This window comes from Zingiber officinale, chromosome 5A (assembly GCF_018446385.1).
Source record: "Zingiber officinale cultivar Zhangliang chromosome 5A, Zo_v1.1, whole genome shotgun sequence".
NCBI classification, from domain to species: domain Eukaryota; kingdom Viridiplantae; phylum Streptophyta; class Magnoliopsida; order Zingiberales; family Zingiberaceae; genus Zingiber; species Zingiber officinale.
In genome coordinates, this window is record NC_055994.1 from 145,170,122 (window position 1) to 145,192,692 (window position 22,571).

The 22,571-nt window shown below is 36.2% G+C and overlaps 1 pseudogene; it reads left to right on the top strand.

Moving 5' to 3' along the window:
* Positions 1-629: 629 nt before the first annotated feature.
* LOC121982232 lies at positions 630-22,246 on the top strand (annotated as a pseudogene).
* The last annotated feature ends 325 nt before the right edge of the window (positions 22,247-22,571 follow it).

Consider the following 22,571-nt stretch of genomic DNA (forward strand, 5'->3'; position numbering starts at 1 on the left):
GTATTCCTATTCCTATAATCTAAATATTAACAATGACAATCAATGATTTTCAATACCATTCCTTATTCTTATTCCTCTAAATCAAACGCCCCTTAAGTTGTTTTGTGATTTTAGGCGTAAAAAAATTCCGAAGGTATTACCAGTTACTCGATTCATACCTTATTCGCGGTTCGCAGATAATAAGGGTAAAGTAGGTCAAACTGGATGAGAAAAGTCGATAAAGAGACTCCGTAATCTAAACGATTCTCGTCTCATTGACACGTGGGGTCGATACACCGAAAAAAGATACGATGACAAAAAAAAAGATGAATTACTTATTCTAAAAGTAATCATTTTTAATTTTTATCACTGATAAATAGAATAGTATATATATTTTCTATCAATTAAAAATTGTGATAATTCTGTTTTTAGAAACAACTCTAATCGAAACAAGTGTCGCTGGATTCGGCTTTCAATTTCACAAGTTCCTATTGCTACAACGCGTTGAACCATGGCTGCTTATACTCTGTGAACGCCGACCAATAGACAATCTCCACTGTTCGCCTCGTCCTGCAAACAGCTAGTGGGAACACGTGGACGGAGATTATCAAGTCTCGTAATAATTACTATGCGGCGGTATTGCTGCTTAACCGGCCGCAGCGTCCTTTCCCTTTCCAGACGCGAGTTCATGGTAGAAGCGAAAGCCAAGGGGAGCGCGGGCGCGATGCAGAGAGGAAGAATCTAGCGCTAGAGTTTTCCCATCCTCCCCAATCCGATCCCACGCCCGTTGGATCGTTCGCGGATCTCCCTCGCCCAGCGTTGCTTTTCCCCGATCGTGGGCGGAACCTAGGTCCGAGCCGCGCTGATGCTCTCGCTGCAGGGTGATGCGCGGCAGCTGCAGCCGCAGCATCATCAGTTGCAGTCGCCTCCGCAGCTGCAGCAGCTGTTTGAGCCGAGCGTGCCTGGCGGATTAGGGTTGCACGTCCCGGAGGTCAGCGATGCGGAGGAGACTCTGTTCGCTTTGCAGTTGCTTGATGGCTCGGCCGATATCAAGGCCTTGATCCCGAAGCCGGTCGAAGGTTTGGATTCGCTCTTCTTGTTCCAATTCCGACTTATCTGTTATTAAGACTGGAAAACTTGTCCTTCTCGTTTTCGCTCGTTGGGACTAATTACAGTGTCTGACTAGATCAAGATCATTTATTTATGATTCAATCTGATGGTTTAGGTAATGAGGACATCCACCTGAACCTTGCTCACGAGAACTACAAAGCCGGAAACTATAATAAGGCATTGGAGTACAGCAACGTCGTTTATATGAAAAATCCAAAACGAACTGACAATCTTCTTCTTCTTGGTGCAATATACTATCAGGTCTTACAGTTCACTCTTCTCAAATATACATAGCTTTTGACGTATTATTCCATGTTTGTTCCTTATGCTTGACTTTTTGATTCTTATCTCCAGTAGTTCGTGTCAGACTTCTGTTTACTTGGTTTTATGTTCTGATTGTTGTATATTGTGTCATTTTAGCTACACGATTTTGACGCTTGTATTGCAAAGAATCAAGAGGCTCTTTCAATTGATCCTCATTTTGCAGAATGTTATGGTAACATGGCAAATGCTTGGAAGGTAAGAGATTATTTTTACTGAAACTGATGGGTAGCAAGGTTTATTGGTCATTGTTAGCAGTATCAGAGTTTGCTCTAATCTAGATATATTTGCATGGGATACCTCAAATTAGAAATGACAGATAATGTTGGCACAGGAAAAGGGCGACATTAATCTTGCTATACAACTTTATCAAGCTGCTCTGAAGGTTTGTTTCCTTGACTGAGACATCTACTGTGTTCTTTTTTGTTGGCTACTTATTCTGCTTGTTAGTTCTTAGCTTAACAACTTCACACTGTTTTTCACTAAATGTGCCCGTGTAAGTTGGTAGGTTCTTTGGGTCCCAAGTTCACCTCTTGGAGTCCGGTACATTTTCCATATCTGATAATTTTGTAACAGATTCTATTGGTGCAACTTGTTTGTGTTTTATTTCTTTTTTTTTACTGAATAGATTTCTCTTTTTTTTTTTTTTTTTTTTTTGTAGTTTTATATCTCATCTTTGTTAAGTAGTTGCTATGTTGCTCATAAAGAGGTTGCAGAATCGTGTAAGAGTGTATTCCTCTATGCTACCTCAATTATTCACATGGCATACCCATGATCTTTAACCAACAAATTGCTTACATGTTTGTGCTTACATTCCTTATATTTTCAACATCCAAGCCATGTGATTGTTCTTTTGTTTAATATCACCAGTATTGACTCTATATATCTGTTGATTGGTATGTAACCAACCATTTTGGCATTAACATTGTGACAATTTCTTGTAAAATTTAAATAACTAAGTTATTATGGCTTTAAAAGATCGTTAACATCTAAACTTTATTGGGTGAAAATCAAAAGGGCATCCTTTATTTTTATTATCATCAAAAGGATGCCCCATATTCCAAAAATCCCCTTGTGCAACATTGTTGTAGTAACTTTGACTAAAGCCGCTCCAAGCAATTTTAGTCAATTGCTCTGCATTGTAGTATTTTTATTGTACGTTGCAATTTTGGTCAAAATAATTCCATGTTGTAGCAATTTTGGTCAAAATTGCCACCATTTAGAGCACTTTTGACCAAAACTATTCTAATAATATTTGACTAGTTTTAATTAAGTTGGATTAGTTGACCCAATCAGAGCAGTTTGAACTAATATTTGCGAATTTTTTTACCAATGTTAAGACTATTTTTAATATAATTATGTAGTAATTTTAGTCAGTCGTTCTCATTGTAGTAGTTTTGATCAAAACTACTCCACGTGTAGTAGTTTCGATCAATACTGCTCCACATTGTTGTAAGCAGTTTAATCAAAACTGCTCCTTAACTAAGTTGGACAAGTATTGCCCAAATTGGAGTAGTATTAACTAATATTTGAGCATTTTTTTTTCTAATGTTAAAATAGTTTTAAATCATTAATTTTGAGCATGTTGGAGCATCTTTGGCTAAAGTTGCCACAACTGGAGTAGGGGTATTTTCATGATGGGGGTGCTGGAAAGGTAACTAGCACCGTTAATGAACTAGCCTTTCAAATTTGTCAATGTTCTTTGGATTGAAAGTTCAACTAGTGATGTTTCCATGCACAAAATCTGATCTTTGTTGTCGTTTCTTCAACTTGAACTCTAAAATCTCTTGACCCTTGACTTGCCGATTTACTTAGGCCCACTCTCCATTCTGGTGATAGTATTACTTTGGACAGTTGTATTTTTCAATAAGTTGTTGACCTTATTATCTTGTTATCTGAAGCATACCTAGCATGTGCCATAGTTGGTGGCAATGCTTCATAAGACAAGATGTTTTTAAGGCTGCATCAAGTAGGATATTTTGGCATCATCATCTTTTTCCTCATTGAATGCTGCTTGTGATTGGTTGATGAACATTTCATTTCAATCCTCTATTCAAATCCATTTGTAACAGGCCTTAAGATGCATTAAGATTGTTTTGCACTGCTCTTCAAACTCCTATTTGACTCCTCATGTTGCCTACTTGCCTCCTTGTTGAGGCATGGAAAGAAGCATTGCTGTCGTGTACTCTGTCATCCTGGAAGCTTAACTGTGTTGCCACTTTGGAAAAATTTGGCCAGACTGGAAAAATCCTAATTTGGCAAAAAATTCTTATTCTTATCATGCTTCATTGTTTGCTAAGTTAACAATATAGCTTTAGCTTTCTTTGAGTGGTTCCCAGGACAAGAAATTGCTCTGTTATGAAATTCAGTGTTTTCCAATCTTAATGTCTCTCTAACTGTGTTGTTTGTGGTGCCTACTGCACATTATGGCACGGGCTCGTGTAAATTTGGCACTGCACATTTTCCTTTCTCCATAATAGTTGACCAAAGCTATATGAGAGGCAATAAAAGAAGAGTTGATCAACATTAATGTTTCCAGTTGTCTTTCTCCAAAATAGAGTTATTTTAGTCTAGTTGGTATGCCCTTTGCCAATCTGTTTGCTCTATTGGTGATGGACAGGAATAGGGTTTGCTTGATAGCTGGCTTTGATATTGATGGAAGGATGGAACATTTGATTTTTTCCCCTCTATTGAAATTAATGTAGCAGAAGGGGAGCCTTGGCGCAACGGTAAAGTTGTTGCCATGTGACCAAATGGTCACGGGTTCGAATCCTAGAAACAACCTTTTGCAAAAAGTAGGATAAGACTGCGTACAATGGATCCTTCCCCAGGGCCCCGCATGGCGGGAGCTTCGTGCACTGGGTTGTCCTTTATTGAAATTAATGTAGCACTAGGAACAAATCACATACAGAATTTACAATGAAAATTTTATCAAAGTTGCAAATTGAATCACATGAAGGGTTGAGAGACCCTTATATAAAATGGAAAAGACATTCTCCTGATATGATCTTTAATTTTACCAAAAAAGAACATAATAATGAGTTTATAGTAAACTTTTAAAGCTTAACACCTTAAAATATTTTCAACAACAAAACTATCTATTATATTATTCTCCACACCAAGAAGAACTCAATTCTGTTGAGCAAAGGAACAACATGATCTATATCACGCTATGGGCCACCTAGCATAACTGCAAAGACAGACACTTGTCATTAGATCTCAACAAACACCTTGAGGGTAATTTAATAAAGTTTACCTTATGTAATCCATTCAATATTGGGAATCTTTTCAAAGGGATCAAGTATCTCAAGTGTTTCCATGAGGAGAGTAGGATCATGACTTATGTGCAAATAAATAGGCAACAAAGAGGGCTTGAATGCTCTCTATATGATAATAACCTCTATATTGAAAATAAGCACTTCTGTTTTAAAACTTTTCTGGTGCCATATGACTTATTTTAGATTTTCCTTACAACATGAATTGGGGTGAGCATAAAGATTCTAGGAGCTTTTGGGAAAACACTTGCCATGAATGTGAGCATAACATAATCTTATATATTTGTACTCCTTGGATCTATAATGTTTACCAACATGAATTTTGTAAATTTCATTATTTAGTATGATTTTCTTTATTAGTAGGCATGAATCTGAAGGGGAGCCTTGGCGCAATGGTAAAATTGTTGCCGTGTGACCTAGAGGTCATGAGTTTGAGTCTCGAAGACAACCTCTTGCAAAAGCATGGTAAGATTGCATACGATAGACCCTTCTTCGGGAGCCCACGTTGATAGGAGCTTCATGTACCGGGATGCTTTTTTTTAGTAGGCATGAATCTCTTGAATGTGCTAGACTAACCTCGACAAATTCAGAGAATTGATAAGTGAATGGTCAGAGAATCTAATCTACTAATTGACAATTTTTAAACCCATGAAGGACTTTGAAGGAACACAATCAATTCATAGAGTTGTATGTAAATTTATTTATTGACATAATAGAATCCCGTTTCCTAGGTTTTTCTCTCTCTAGACGCCTATCTAATATTCTTAAGTTATGATTTACAGCCTTGTTTGTCTATCAGGATAGGGATGAAATGTTGATGATTTATTGTGTTCTTAATAATTATTTAGATTTCTTCAAAAGAAATTAATGAATTTAATATCCCATGCAATTTAACTATTTCCTTGCAAAACAATTTGACTATATGAGAAACCTTGTTTGTTTTGTTAAATTAAATTAAAGTGTTATCTTAGAAAACATATTGCCAACCACTAAAATAATATCATAACTAATATTGGTTTGAGGAAATTCTAAAACAAAGTCAATTTTAAGGACTTTCCAAGGATCATGAAAAGATACTAAGATGAGTAATGGAATTGATATCAAGTGTGGTGTAGGGCCTAATTGTTTTGGTCTTGCTTTAGGGCTGAAAAAAGTTAAAGATGATGCTTCTGTTCAGGAGTCTTTGTGGACTTAAAGTAACCATCAAATTTGCAAATGTCATCATCTCAATCTTTTGTTTTGATATGACTTTTTGTGATTCCTATCATGATTACACAAACTGTTCAAATCAGAAAATTTTGAAGTTGTAGTAGTTTCATATTTGAAAAAGCAAAAAGATTATGTATCCTATTATACTGTAGGCTATTTTCTGTGCCTCTGCGTTGTTATTCACTTTCTGAAAATAAACTTTTTGGTTCTTCAGCCGCTATATAGATAATCAATTTTACCCTTAGACACTTGAATATTGACATCAGATTGTCAGCACACACGTTTCTAAAATTGAGCAACACCTTGATTGTAGGTGCATCTGACTTTCTTAACTATAGAGCATTTGTTTTTGGCCAATACTAAGCAAATCATCTATATTTTGCATCCATCTATTTGAATTTGCACTGCGATTTCCATTTGCAGCTGAGACCAAGTTTCTCTGATGCATGGTCAAATTTAGCTAGTGCGTACACTAGAATTGGAAGACTGAATGATGCAGCTCAATGTTGCCGCAATGCTCTTGCACTAAATCCTCGATTGGTAAAAAATATCTCATAGCTCTGTGCCTATGTTACTTCTAATGGAATGAATTTAAAAGAATTTTTAACAAATTAGGTTGATGCTCATAGTAATCTCGGAAATTTGATGAAGGCTCAAGGCTTGATTCCAGAGGTTAGTTATTTGAATTTACAATTAGGTATTTATCCAATTAATTTGTTATATTCAAGTTACTGCATTAATATAAGTTTATTTCAATGATCCAATAATTTTTTTCAATAACAATTTAACTTCTCTTTATTCTGCATTCTATCATATGCTTGTTTTTGACAATTCTTCACTTCTTCATCTAAATGTCAATGTCCAATGGGACAACATCTATTTTTTCATTTGAGTTGGAGAATATTGAGATGTTGTGATCTTAGTTTACATGAAACATGTTAAAATTTTCTGGATGATGCTTAACCTACCTTTTTTTTGGGGGCATATACAGTCTTATAATTGTTACTTGGAGGCTTTGCGAATACAACCTACATTTGCAATTGCTTGGTCCAATCTTGCTGGGCTTTTTATGGAGGTAGGAGATCTTAACAGGGCACTTTTATATTACAAGGTAAGTAGCCTACCTTTTTGCATTAGCATCATTTATTCTTGTTTATTGTTAGACGAATTCCTAACCGTTCAAGGTTGCTAGTTCTGTTTCATGATTAAAGCTGTGAAATGTAGGTTTTCTCTTATGATGGAAGTCTTTTTATGCTTTTTTTTTTTTTTTTGCTTTCTTATGCCTTGAACTAATTCATCCTTACATCAGTTTCTGATTTCAATGTTGCATGAAGAATAGGCCTAAAATCTAACTTTCGACAGAATAATTATTCCTTTTTTATTTGACCTTAATACTTCCTCTCATCAAACTAAGTAAACTTCTCTTTGATTAAACTTAGTTATTGCTCTCATCAACCTAAGTAATGTTAGTTCGACAAATCGGATTGCCTTTTTATGGATTTTAGATTATTTAGTTGCAGGAATATTTTGGTCATATGATTCTCTATTATTACAGAATCCCTTCAAACCGAACATAGAAATGAAGAATGTGAATGCAACATCTTCCATTAAAGTCCATTCCATAAACCAAATTATGAATACATATCCTAATTCCATATTCAGTCCAATTCTCTAACTTACTATATTTCATTCTGGGGCAATGACGTAGGCAAACCAAGATGCCCTAATGAATTCAAGGCATGACTTTGATTGTGAGCTCTAGCATAATTGCAAGGGATGCACTACGTCGTGTGAAGATGGGGGAGGGGCTCTGAGTGGGGTGTGCCAATCAATAGAAATGAGAGGAGTTTTGAGTTCCTCGTGTTGAGCAGAGGAAATAGGGAGCTTCATGCGATTACAGATAAGGGCAGAGGAGAGATAAAAAGGTTATTTAGGACACCCAAAACCTAAACAAATTGGATCTGGTTAACTGAACTGCTTCGCCACTAGTTCAACCATAAATCATCCAATTTAACTTTGAATCGAGCTCGGTTCAAGCCGAAAGCAAGATTAAATCAATTCCCACACAGTTATACCTATTTTAGCTATCATGTTCATTGTAAAATCCCTATTTTGGTCCTATTAAATCCTAATAATCTCTAATTATATTTATTGGAAACATTAGATTTGAAGAGTGACAATTATACCATGTCAAGAAAATCAAAGATCAAAATCATAGCTGATGATACATAGTGTTCTTTGGAAGAAGAGAATACTGATCTTCCTGTAAGAGGACATAAAGAAGGGAGAATAAGGAGAGCAAACAACTTGCGATTAAGTTTATTTTTTGTTTTTTTAATGCAAAACATCACATATAACTATTATAACGTTTTCTGATTCCCAGATATTTAGTCTATCAGATTATTTGTTTGGATAAATGCTTCTAATAAAATAAACTGTTGCTAATGCCTTGGTCTGTGGCAAATTGAATTCATACTAAAACTTTCTTTTTCACTGATGGCACAAAGCCTCAATTGATCACTGATGTAGTTGAGCAATCATTGCAAGCAATATTTTTGGAAGAATGCTTCCTTCCATTTGTACAATTATCTATCAGGAGCTTGTGTGGGGATTTTTTTTTCTATACTAGTTCTTTGTTTGGTGGATTTTCGAGCTTAGACCTGGGAATCATCCTCTTATGTGGCCATATTTTTCTAGCTTATGTAGCACGGGCCTTGGAAGTTGTTACTGAGGTGTTCGTTCAAAACCCGCCTTCATAAAAAAATGGATCTTGAGGGGTTCCTCCATATATAATATTTAGAAAAGAACTTAGGAATCATCCTCTTATATCCTCTTTTTAACTAATAAGGACTACTTCATAGCTCATATTTGATATGTTGAATACTTTAAATTTGAAGGATAAAAGTTGATGAAGTTATTCTGGATACTGAAACTAGATTCTGAAAGGTTGTAATACATTTCTTGCATGTTTACCCTATATGAATGTTCACTTGCATCATGATTTAGGAATGTAAATTACAATGTTTATAATTAGAAAAGAACATGCATACGTGTACTTCACTTTTGATTTTTTCTCATTACTCCTATATCAATGGGAAAGCAATTGTTTGGTGAATTAATCAGGAAACATGTTTTAAATGCACAGTATCTTGTATCTTGATCTTTACAGTACTATTCAATCTCAGGAAGCAGTTAAGCTTAAGCCAAAATTTGCAGATGCCTACTTGAACCTAGGGAATGTTTACAAGGTAAGTCCTTGGGAGTTGTTCAAACAATCTTATATTCTGGTGTTGGAGATAGACATTAATGGTCTTTTTATTTACTTTTCCAGTCATTGAGAATGCCTCAAGATGCTATTTTGTGCTATCAGCATGCTATACAAGCACGCCCAACTTACGCGATGGCATATGGTTAGTCCAAACTATTCTAGTTACATGAAATAAGATAATTTTTTTCCCTAGCTACTCTTAATTTGCTTATGGCATGTTTATTTGCAGTGGAAAATTTATAGACTGTTTCTTGGAGACCAGACAGGATAAGTAGATTGGTTTCTTATGTATTTTTGGCAGGGACATCATAAACAAATCTCAGTTGCTTGTTATGAAGGACAAAGTAAAAGCCCTCTCCTATGCTGGAGAGAAATTTGTTACCAATCTGTCATTCTTATTTTCTTTAACTGAATTTTGGTTGAGGGAAAAATGTTTAATCTGTTAGATAAGTGAAGGCACTTGCAAGGAGGAAAAGTTACGTTTGTGATTATGCTGAGAAGTTAAACCATTTCTATCTCTAGTTCAGTTCACTTCTAATTTCCCAGATAAAGCTGGCCTTAGTGGTTCATGTTGAGGTCATGGTGGTTATCAAGGTAATATTATCCGATAAGCATTTATCCCAACAAGATAAATAGGTGCAACTTTAAGCATTACTACAAACACTTATGAGAATATTCTTGATTGTTGTTTTGAAAGGGGTTGTCACACAGAATACCTTCTGGATCTGTTTGTTATTAATAGCTTCCCCCTCATTTGATACATTCTGGTTGAGAACCTTTTCCCATCCTCAGTCTTCCTCCATTCTGTACTGTCATTGTCCTATTTCCTACGACTCTTCATTTCCGTGTTCTTGGATGTTTCCCAATGCTTAGGTGTTCCTGAACCATTAGCAGTTACTACATGTGCTGGCATGGTACTCTAGGAAAAGTGTCGATAGCACTGCAGCACAGAAAAAAAATGATCCCGAGAGTGTCAATTCAAAAATGATCCCGACAGTGTCAATTCTTTTACTTATTGGCACGTGACAATGTTAATCTGCCAAGTGCTAGTTAAATTTATAAGCTAGAACATGGCCAAGTGGCAGTTAAATTTATAAGCTAGCATAACTTCATCATTTGTCAATTTGAGCCTGCCTGGACCATACAACAATTTTGCTGTCACAGTTATCTTGTGCAAATAAATGCCTTCCCCTGGTGGAGTATAGAGGTTAAATGAAATATGCTACGTGATTCAATAACTCCTATTTTTCCACTGGACTGTTAATCTCTTTTTGATTTTGTGGATAACTTTGCTGCAAACTATGCTTTGAAGAGAGTTTATTATGTCAACTATGCATTGGGGATATCTGGACGCAGGAAACCTTGCTGGCATCTATTATGAACAAGGTCAACTTGACATGGCAATTCTGCATTACAAGCAAGCTATCAACTGTGATTCTACCTTTATTGAAGCTTACAATAATCTGGTAAGTTGATAATGGTCTAATATGTCAAAATGTGGTATCCTCTTGATGGTGAGCCAGGTTAGTTAATGATGGACTTTCTTGCACCTTAAAAGGGGAATGCTCTCAAAGATGCTGGACATGTGGAAGAGGCTATCAACTTCTATAGGGTGACTGTTTAATTTGAATATTTTATTCTCTTAAGTTTTTTTTCCTTGTTGAATAACTTCGTTTTAATAATTTTTCCCAAGTCATGCCTTGCTTTACAACCTAACCATCCACAAGCTTTGTCAAGTCTTGGCAACATATACATGGACTGGTAAGCTCTAGAAATGTTTGATGACAATTGTGCAGATAGTTTATTTTTGTTCCTTAATGAAGCTTCTCTTCATGTAGCAACATGATGAGTGTTGCTGCATCATTCTATAAGGCAACTTTAGCAGTTACAACAGGGATCTCTGCGCCCTTCAACAACTTGGCTATCATATACAAGCAACAGGTAGAGTACTATATCTGCCTTTTTCATTGCTAGTTTGAGAGTTACTGCATATTGCCTCATTTAATGGAAGATAGTCATATAATTTGTCTATCATCTTCTTTGCTGTCTTTGCCCCTAGTTGGAAATTGATAGTTCTCTTGTATTACACCAGGGAAATTATGCAGAAGCGATAGCCTGTTACAATGAAGTTCTTCGCAGACTGCTGCTGATGGTCTTGTCAATAGAGGGAACACATTTAAGGAGATTGGTAGAGTTACTGAAGCAATTCAGGATTATATACGTGTTGTGAATATCAGACCAACTATGCCTAAAGCCCATGCAAATTTGGCTTCAGCTTACAAAGATAGGTAATTTCTTCTTTGAATTTGTGCTGGTGTTGGACTGTATCAGTATCTTACTTCTGTGCTTCTTCATTCCATTGTATAGTGGCCTTGTGGAAGCAGCTATAAAGAGTTATAGACAGGCATTGATGTTACGTCCAGATTTTCCTGAAGCAACTTGTAATCTTCTACATACCCTACAGGTAAATCTGCAGTTCTTGAAACTGTTGATATCTTTCAATGCTCTTTTATAGCTTTGTTTGTTTTAATGGTCTATTATTCAGGCCATTTGTTTGAGTTAAATTTGTTTGAATGAACAGTTGTTAAGTGCATCTCCAGACTGCTACTGCCATATGCAGCTGTATCCAGTCCCTTTCAAAACATGCCCAAGTGCGCACATATTTGGGCCCCAATCAAAGGCTTTTAAAAACCATGCTCATGTAAATAAAGTGTGTGGTCTGATGTAGTGTCTAAATTCCTGTCTCAACTAATCTTGCATTCTTCGAGATTGCTATACATTGCACTGTATCAAGGGTTAAATGTTGTTCTTGTTCTGATTTTTGTTCCAATTGGGATCAATTTCAACTCACTTCCTAGTTTTACCGAAACAGTATGTAGGTCAACACTAACCCTATTCCACTTCACTTCTTTTGATCTTCTAGTGCCTTCTTCCTCTTTCTGTGTCTTCTTTTTCTTACTGTACTTCTTTCATAGTTGCATTGCCTTCTTCCTCTTCTCCTTTGCGCACCACCACCACCTTCTGTGTGCTGAGAGAGAATGCTTCTGTTATTGCCTTGTATCTTCTGACTCATAATTATTGGTTGAGGATTCTTTGTTTGTTTCCTTCACAATCTTCTAACTCTAAGCATTTTATGGACTATGTCCATGTCATGGAAATTGTTTGAATCTATACATCTCACTCTTCTCTCCATTCTAATTTCTCACCTGTGCTTCCCTCCACATATTTTTACCTTTCAACTTGCCTGAGTCCGCTATAACCCACTGACTTATATTATCCACACAGTTTTTTCCAGTAGATTTTCAGAACTTCGTCTGGTTTAGTTTCAACTAAAGATCTCTTCGACCACCAGTACCTCCATTAATAGGCTGCCTGTTACTCTTTGATAAGTTAAATACATCACCACTCTCCATACAATCGCGTAAACCATATCAACCTTTGATCTGGTCTTTTTGTGTTTTTTTCCTTTTCTTTGTTACTAATTGTTGGTGATCCCTGTCAGAAGCTTGCTACAAAGAAGCCTGCCCTACTATCATGTGGTATGCCAGAGCTTGTTTGTGATTTGTTGGAGTCATTGTGTTTCATATTACTCATCCTCCCTTGTAAATGTGTTCCAAAAGCTAAAGTTATTCACCACACAACATACTTGGATGCAAAAGAATTTATCTAGATTTATAGTATAAATTGCCTTCAGAATTTGTTTTATCCAACACAATATCATCAATATTTTCTTTTCTTTGGCAACAAATCAAGGTTATCAGAACTGCTCCAGATGGATGTTAATGCACTTTTTCTTATATTGGCAATCTTGTTGAGGTTTATATGGAGCAAGCTATTAGGTTTTTTTAGGAGGAGATCAAACTATGCAAATGCAAGATGACAATCTATCACTTCAAAAGAAATCCTCAGCACAATACAAATATTAGTTTCTACTCTACGGTGCAGTAAGGCTGATCATTCAGCTTCTATTCAACACAAATTCATTGACCCAATATCATGTTAGCTAAATTCCTGATTGGAGAAATTGGGGAAGTCTTGGAATTGATGTTCCTTATACTTCTGGAGGGATCTTTCAAAGTATGTTGTTGATATGTATGATAGACATATCTACTTGGATGTTAAGTAGGAGGTTATTTCATGTAGCGTGGTTGTAAGATAGTGATGGTTTTAAAGGTTGTTTATGCTATTGATGTATATGAGAGATTCATCTACTGGATATCCCTACATTTGGTGCGATAAAAGAAACCATGCGAGAACCAAAAATCTAATATTGGGAGCAGTGTTAACATAATATTCTTGGGAACACTTTCTAAAGAACTTAACATTTGAGTATTTGACTATCTTAGTCTACTATTTACTAAAGGTTTATTTCAGAATCTAGGACTTGCATTGCAATTCATTTTCTATGTCGTGTCATATACAAGATCTCATGGAAACAAATTATTAATGCCTTCATGTCTTTGTGCAACATAATTATTTTGTTTTCTCAGGTAACCTAGACCTTATTGATATATGTCAGTAATCACATGGAGCCACATTGCCTATTTGTTAATTTAGTGTTGTGTTTGTATCTTCTACTACATACAATCTTTTTCACACAGGACAATTACTTATATTTTAACAGTAGTGGTACCATACATTTGAACCTCCAAAGTATACGAGCCATATTCATTCTTTGAAATTAAACACCTATGCTCTTGTGTAACTCTGCAGTCTCTTATTCCTTTATCTTCTTCTGATTATTCTTGTGAATTCATTTTGCAGTGTGTTTGTGACTGGGATGACAGAGAGAAGAGGTTTTCAGAAGTTGAAGGCATCATTAGAAGGCAGATAAAGGTTTACTATTTTATTCACCGATTCTCTTATGCTATTACTTCCGTTCCAAATGATCGTAATGCGTGCACAAATTCAGGCGTCGGTTCTTCCAAGTGTGCAACCATTTCATGCTATTGCATACCCAATTGACACAGTGCTTGCATTGGAGATAAGGTGACTATTTCCTGAATTCAAAATATTGCTGTCATTGTTTTCCCATCCGATTCTTACTTATTGTTTCATTTGCTTCTAGTCGAAAATATGCAGTACACTGCTGGTTAATTGCTTCACGTTATGCACTACCTGCATTTGTCCATCCACCTCGTATTCCTCTGATGGCTGACAGTAAAAGTGGGAGGCTGAGGATTGGGTATGTTCCATATATTTCTTTGTATATGCTATGTTGGTATAGTTGTTTACCATATTTACGAACTAAGAACCAAAGAATGACCTGGTTGGCTTTAGGCCGAGCTATTAATTAGACTGATGGGTCAATTATATGGATTTTTCTTTTATTTCATAAGTATTTAAATGTATAATAATTTTTTTAAATATTTTAAAAATCCAGACGATTCAAAAAAAAAATAGAGAACTGATGGATTGTCAATCTAGCGTGCTAACCATGTTAGCATCGACAGTTTAGTCGATCCATTAGTTTCTTGCAATTCTAGACCATTAAACAGGCTAAAGGTTTGATTTTCATGGTTACCAATCAATTGGTCTGGTCTTTGTAACTATTTTATTCACTTATTTTTGACAATCTTTCAGGTATGTTAGCAGTGACTTTGGCAATCACCCACTCTCACATCTTATGGGTTCTGTATTTGGAATGCATAATCGAGAGAATGTTGAGGTTTAATTGCCTACACCATTAGACATTGTTCCATGATACATAGTTTCATTTCTCTTTACTAGAAGTTATCATCTACAGGTTTTCTGTTATGCATTGAGTCAAAATGATGGCAGTGAGTGGAGGCAGCGTATCCAATCTGAAGCAGAACATTTTATTGATGTGTCTTCAATGTCATCTGATTTGATTGCTAGAAAGATCAATGAAGATACGATACATATCCTAGTAAACCTCAATGGTTACACTAAGGTATTTTATTTGGTTGATTTATGGCTTCAAATTATGTTTCTGTGGCAATTGCAAAAATGAATGTACAAACTTGTATGTTTGTACCTATATCCTATAAAAACACAGAAGTGGAAATGTCCATTTTTCTAGAACCTTAGGAAAAATCTAATTTTTGCTTTATCCTTGAGTGACCATGTATATTACATTGAGATGCTAAAAGAAGTCATGTTGAGTCTCAAAAAGGATGTTTGGATAATATAGTAAAAGGATGGGCAGCTATAGATAGTTTTGGTTTATAGGCAATGGTTAGTTAGATGCACGCGTATGTTTTATTGAACCTTAACTATCAGTCCCATGTTTGAAGAGGAAAATATTTGACAGCTGATAGTTCTTTGTCAATGGTTTGTGCTTACATTTTCTGTTGCAATTTTCATTTTTAGGAGGGATCAGACATCATCCACATGCATGAGTTCACTATGAGAGATGAACCATAAACTTTAATAATACCTAGTATAATATATATACTACATAAGCAATATATGAATTCATGTTTGTGTAGCAGGCATGCCTACTGTTGTAAAACACAAAAGCACAAAAAATTAACACTTGAATCATCTACTAAATCAATCTGCAAGAACATCAACTATAACAACCATGCCTATCAAAGTGTTAAATAACATATATCAAGTTTAGCGTCCTTTGACATTTTAACATCGTTCTCTTCTATAATTCTGTGAAAGATCATAGTGGAAATACCAAATGTTGGTTTGGTCAATTTAAACATGTACTGATAAGGAAAAATGAAATATATATACATATACAAAAGAAAAAAAGCACATAAATATGCCATTAATAATATGACTCTTTAAGAGAGATGTTTGAAAGTGTTTTGTAATTTAGTTTCTTAGTTGCAATATTTTTCCACACTGAAACTCTACTCCATTCAATTATTTTTTGTACAAAATTGAGTACTACTTACATTATTTTCAGTATTGTTCATGGTTGGAGAAATTGGCCGATCCGGATTGGCTGAGTTGGAAGAGAATCAGACTCTGATTTGATTCCTCCAAGATCTTAGGTGGGCTAGAAAAACCGTAGATTGTTTAGAAAGCACCATGTAATTAACATATTTACTGAAATCAGCAAACATAGGAGTTTTACAAATGAATCGGGCAATATGGAGATAAGGAAAAGAATGGAAAAACACAATGCCTTATTTGAAGGAAGCAATGAGTTGCAGGGATTGTGGAGTACCAATTTGAGGCAAAGGGTGAGTTCAAGGAAAAAGTTTGTGGAATTCCCGTTAGCGATCATTAGTTTTGATTGATCTCCAATGGCGTGGTGGCATGTGAGGCGTGAGGTGCGGTGGTTGGTTGTGAGTTTGAGGTAGAATGACATAAGTTAGACTTTAGAATCTTTTGGTAATGTTTATAATTGAAATAATGATTAAAGTATTAATGATAATAAGTTTTTCAATAAAATTAAATCAGATTCGAAGTTAATTATTAATCACATTTTAATATCATATTGATTAAACTAAATAATATTTCAACTTAATTTATTTAATTATAATTTAGCAAAATTTAAATTGAATAAAAATCTACTAATTAATTTAAATTATTGAAAAAAAGGGTAGCTCGGTGCACGAAGCTCATCCCATGCGGGGTCCCGGGGAAGAATCCATTGTACGTAGCCTTACCTTGCTTTTTGTAAGAGGTTGTTTCCAGGATTCGAATCCGTGACCTTTTGGTCACATGACAATAATTTAAATTACTGAATTAAGTGAAATTAATATAATTAAAATTAAAATTATTTTAATCAAAATTAGATTAATTAAATTGATTTAACAAAAAGAGATATGGCTAATACTGGAAAATCTTGGTACTAAACACCAATATCATCAACCATGGCATCATCCATTAACTCCTATCTTCCATAAAACGCAGAATATTTTTAGTACTTGCACTCTATTTTTTTTTTATTGACATCTCTAATAGTTGCTTAATAGATTGGACTCTACGTCAATCCCAAACTCACATTCATCTAAGTGTATGTAACCTGACCACATCGAGTTGCTGACCGTCAATGAATCATTCCAAGTAAAGTAAATCTCTGATAATGATGCTGCCACACTCCAACTAACCTATTATAGCATTAAAGCTGTTTATGGTTATGGTTTCTTATTTATACACTTTTTAACCTAGTTCCATTATTCAGGGTGCAAGGAATGAAATTTTTGCAATGAAACCAGCACCAATCCAAGTTTCATACATGGGTTTTCCAGGAACCACAGGTGCAGCTTACATTGATTACTTAGTCACTGATGAGGTAACCTGAAGCCATTTTCCATCTTTATTTATTTATCTTCTGAAATTTAATAATATAATTGCAAATTTGCTTCTGATATCCCTTTTTGTTTTTTTATAGTTTGTTTCTCCTACACATTTATCACATATCTATTCAGAAAAGCTAGTCCATCTTCCTCATTGTTACTTTGTGAATGACTATAAACAGGTTAGACTTGGAATCTGTTTGTCTTTAAGTTTTTGGTGGAACATTTTGATAATGCTGTTAACTTTGCATATGGCAGAAAAATCGTGATGTTTTGGTTCCTATCAGTCGGCATAAACGAGCAGATTATGGTTTGCCAGAGGATAAATTTGTTTTTGCATGTTTTAACCAGCTATACAAGATGGACCCAGATATATTCAATACCTGGTAATTCATGCATATTGTCAATCTTTGAATAATTGGCTGCATTGGTTGTGTTCTGCAGTAGTCAATTCTCTATATAAGTGAATAATTGGGGTTGTTTTCTTTCTCTTTGTTTTTATCCGGTGTAGGTGCAATATTCTGAAACGTGTTCCCAATAGTGCATTGTGGCTACTGCGATTTCCTGCAGCTGGTGAGACGAGACTGCGTGCATGTGAGTATGTTTGTTGTAATAGTTGAATTTGATTTTTGGTCTATTTGGATTAAGTTCGTTGTCTTTGCAAAATCAGTATGAAGTATACTTGTCGAATTATGTTTCAATCTAGTTTATCAGGTCAACTATTTAAAAACCACCAGTCTAGTTTTTGAACTCTTCAATCCTGGGATGGATAGTTGAAAATAGGACCATGTAATATGCACTTGATGTTACATATGTCCATATTACTAAATGCCCATACTACATTGTAGCAAACGTTACGTATGCCCATATTAACCCATACTAAATTGTAGCAAAAGGTGACGACCCTCACCCTGGGGCCTCCAGGACTGCCCCATGCGATCTGGAAGGGAGGTAAATTACGGGGGCTTCACCCAGCACAGTGGCCCTTTGCATGGGATCAGATGACCCGCGATGCATTTCGCACACACTAGGAATCGATCCCATGACCTATTGCAGCAACACCACATGCAAATATTAATTGTACCAATCTGTGGGGACCACCCATACTACATTGTGATTATAGAAGTGATTGATTGATAGTGAATCATTGCATCCTATAAACAGTTCTTAAGTTTATTCTAGTAGCTATAGTTATTTGATGTTTGGTGCATTTTGGTTTTAACAAAAAAAACAAAATCTGAACTAAACCATTTTGGTTCCAGAATACATCCACAGGATCCTTGTCCCTAGTTCACTTAATTTTTGCAACAATTGTAGACCCTCAAATCTAATGTATCAACCTAAATATTTTACTCTTTAAGTATTTGGGTGATATTGGTTTTTGTAATTATTGATTAGGGAGAGGGGGCTATGTACCTTTTTGATTCTTCCCTAAACGACTCACATAATATCAAACTCCTAATTCTTGTCAGTGTCAACTTCTTTGTGTGTTTGCATTATCTTCTTTGTCTACACCAAGAAAAGCTGCTATCACACACATTCAACCAGTGTCCTGAACAATTAACAACTCGCCAATTCATGCAGGTGTGCTCCTCCCCTTCAAACGAATCCAACCTTGGTTTATATTATCTGCTGTTGCTGGCTCAAATCACTTGAGCTCACTCTTGTTGAGATGGTAATATAATCCTGACCACCACCACCTGTGTTGATCCGTGGAGATTGGGGTCCTTTGCTCATAATGTAGATTGGTGGAGATGAGTTATGAAAACATTATCTAAGTTATTTTCGATAGTTTGTTTAGATTTATTGCCTTTCCCTAAACTCAAATGGGGATAGTGAATAAGAGTTTACATCATAACTTGCTTTCTTACTTAAGGGAGGACAGAAGTTAAATCCTAGCGTTGCTCCATCTTATCCATTGTCATCCTTAGTTTGTCCACATTAGGACATTGTTCACAAAACAAAACTTTTTTTTCTTCACCTGTTTGCAAGCTTCTGACATCTCACCTATTATGTGGTCCTTTGCAAGTGCTATCCACTAGTCCTCACCCACTAGTGCTATCCCATATCAGCCATTGCCGACTCCATCAAGAAGGCATCCCCCGATGTTGTGGGGTCAGCATGTGCTTGACCCACTCCACAGATTACTTCAATTATGTGTGAACCCTTAGAACTACGCCCCTTTCCTTATGATGGTGTTTTTCTAGCCTGCAAATCACATCACTGCTCCCACTCCCTTCATAGCAGGCTTCATTCTTCCTTTCATCAGGTCTTGTCTTCCCTGCAGAACCTCCACTAGATTGTGCATGAGACCTTCATGACCAGAAGGTGGTTATTGTTCCTTTCCCAGATTAACAGAAGCAACATTGATCTCGTCTTCCACTGCCGTGGCTCTTCTTCCTCGTAGATCAACTGCAACCAATGCAACAGATTGTCAGTATTTTGGTAGATATGGGCTGGTGTTCACTTTTGATTTGATTCTAGGTTATTGCTGCGAAAATCATCTAATCTTAGAAAGAGTATAAGCTGTTTATATAGGCAGTCTGAAGCCATCCAGTGGCTTCCATTCCGCTTACAGCTTTGCTTCAGCTCAAGGTGATAGTAAGATCCGGCCAACTTTGCTTCCATGGTCTAGAATCCCAAACCTTTAGTTGCAATTGCCTGCAACCGTTTTAATACTAGAACACTTTTCTATCCAAAGACTTCTTATGATCTTCCTGGCTGTAAGCCTTTGTGTACTCTTTCATGCTATATTTCAGTCAATCATGATTGATATTATGCTCCAACTCTATCTTGAATACCATATTAGTCCCACTTGTCTTCATTTTGTTTGCTATAGTTATGAGACAACTAGTTTGAGGTCCCGGTATATAGATCTTATCCCATCATTAAACTTCGTATAAGATTATATTGCTCCTAATATCTAGATCGAGTTAATCAAATTTTAGTTCCTCTTCAATTTTATTTAATATGGTTCTTTATGAAGTTCTGTGTTGCAATTACTCCCTTTCATTGCACTAGCTGAGCCTTTCTTGTCAACTGGTTGTATCATTGGAAATAAAAAAAAGGACAGCCCGGTGCACGAAGCTCCCGCCATGCGGGGTCCCGGGGAAGGATCCATTGTACGCAGCTTTACCCTGCTTTTTGCAAGAGGCTGTTTCCAGGATTCGAACCCGTGACCTTTTGGTTATATGGCAACAACTTTATCGTTGCGCCAAGGCTACCCTTCTCATTGGAAATAAGGGATAAAATAATATAGGGAATGGGAAAGATCTGACAGATGCACTTAGCATCAGGTGAAGACTTATGGTTGCCGGGCTGGTGTCTTGAACGCCTTAAGAATCCATGAATGAATGTGGATCAACGAAGAGATGAAAACTTTTCTAGTATGATTATTGTTTAGGGACAAGAGTAAATGAATTTTCAATGCTGGTTCATTTAGGCTGTCTAAGGGTAATTGGTTCTGTTCATTTCTGATGATTGGTGTCAATAGACATTGGTGCGGGGACACAAGAAAACCTGCATGCATGCCCACTTTTTAAGTCTTGGTTATTATGATTTTGGATGTGCAGATGCCGCTGCTCAGGGAGTTAAGCCGGATCGGATCATATTCACAGATGTTGCTGCAAAGAATGAGCACATCAGACGCAGTGCTTTGGCTGACCTATTTCTTGACACGTATGTGATTCCTCTCTCTATGTGATTCCTCTCTCTGCTTCTGCTTTATTTGTGCTTTATGTTCCTCAAACATTAATCATAAGATAAAACATCAAATTTCAGGCCCCTATGTAATGGGCACACAACTGGAACTGATGTGCTCTGGGCTGGTTTGCCAATGGTAACACTTCCCTTGGAGAAAATGGCTACCAGAGTGGCCGGGTCTCTTTGTCTGGCCACTGGAGTAGGGGAGGAGATGATTGTTGACAGGTGATTCATGTGGTTCTACAATTTTCTTGTTCTACTAGTTAAGACTGAGTCACAATTCACTAACTTTGATTTTGTGTTATATTATTAGCTTAAAAGAATACGAAGAAAGAGCAGTAGGTTTGGCAGAAAATCCTGCAAGGCTTCTGGCGCTTTCTAATAGGCTAAAGGAAGTTCGGATGACTTGCCCACTGTTTGACACTAAAAGATGGGTAAGTTAAATCCAGCCGCACTTATCATGCTTGTAGATTATATTATATGCACAGAGATAGGCAAGATTTTCGTATCACGCACCAACTTGCTGTTTTTATCGTTAAAAATTTTCAAAACCTATACATTTTCTTGTCAAACCCAGAATACCCCATAAGGCGTTTTGACACGAAACACCTTGATGGAGCAAAAGAAGTCTAAATTACAAACTAAGATAAAGTTGTTTTGGTCCATTAAGGTGTTTCAAGGCAGAACACTAAGGTACTACAATTCGGGGTTGGCTATAAACTGGGTTGTGTGATTTGGTAAAAAAAAAAGAAAAAGAAAGTTACCTTTTAGGCTCGTACAACTGGCTTACCATGTTATAATGATGTAGGCTAAACTGTGGAACTACTGCAGGTCACGAATCTGGAGAGGTCATACTTCAAAATGTGGAACTTGTACTGTGTGGGCAATCATCCTCAGCCCTTCAAAGTGACAGAAAACGATAATGAGTTCCCATACGATCGATAGACCAACAATGAGAGTTGCTTAATCCCATTGGATTTGTTTTCCAAATGCACTGTAACACTTGAGTTTGCCCGGTTATTAGCTTAGGTAGAGATTGTTTTATGAAGAGGCAAAGTTTGTAGTCGAGGGAGGCGGGCTTATGTAGTATTAGTATACAGTGTGTTGTTGGACCTAAATATATATGGCGCTCTACCTGTTGGCAATTTCTATCGTAATTAAGATGCATAAGCCATGGCTGCCAGTGGAGATGCATGTCAAGAGATTGATCCTATCCACCACATCAAATACATTATTTAAGTTAGTCTAATTGGCCGAATGACTTGCCTAGCATGATGGAATGAATCATGGAACCTTACTAGCTTGTCGGCTACTCGACAAGCTATCAAGTATAGAAAAGAACTCAAAGATTGTGTTAATTTATTTTAATCAAATTTGCAAAAGTTTCGAAAAGTCAATCGATCATTTGTTAAAACAAATTGTTTTGATGCATCATTTCCTTGAGCATTTACAACATTATCTAACACCGATCATTTCCTCAAG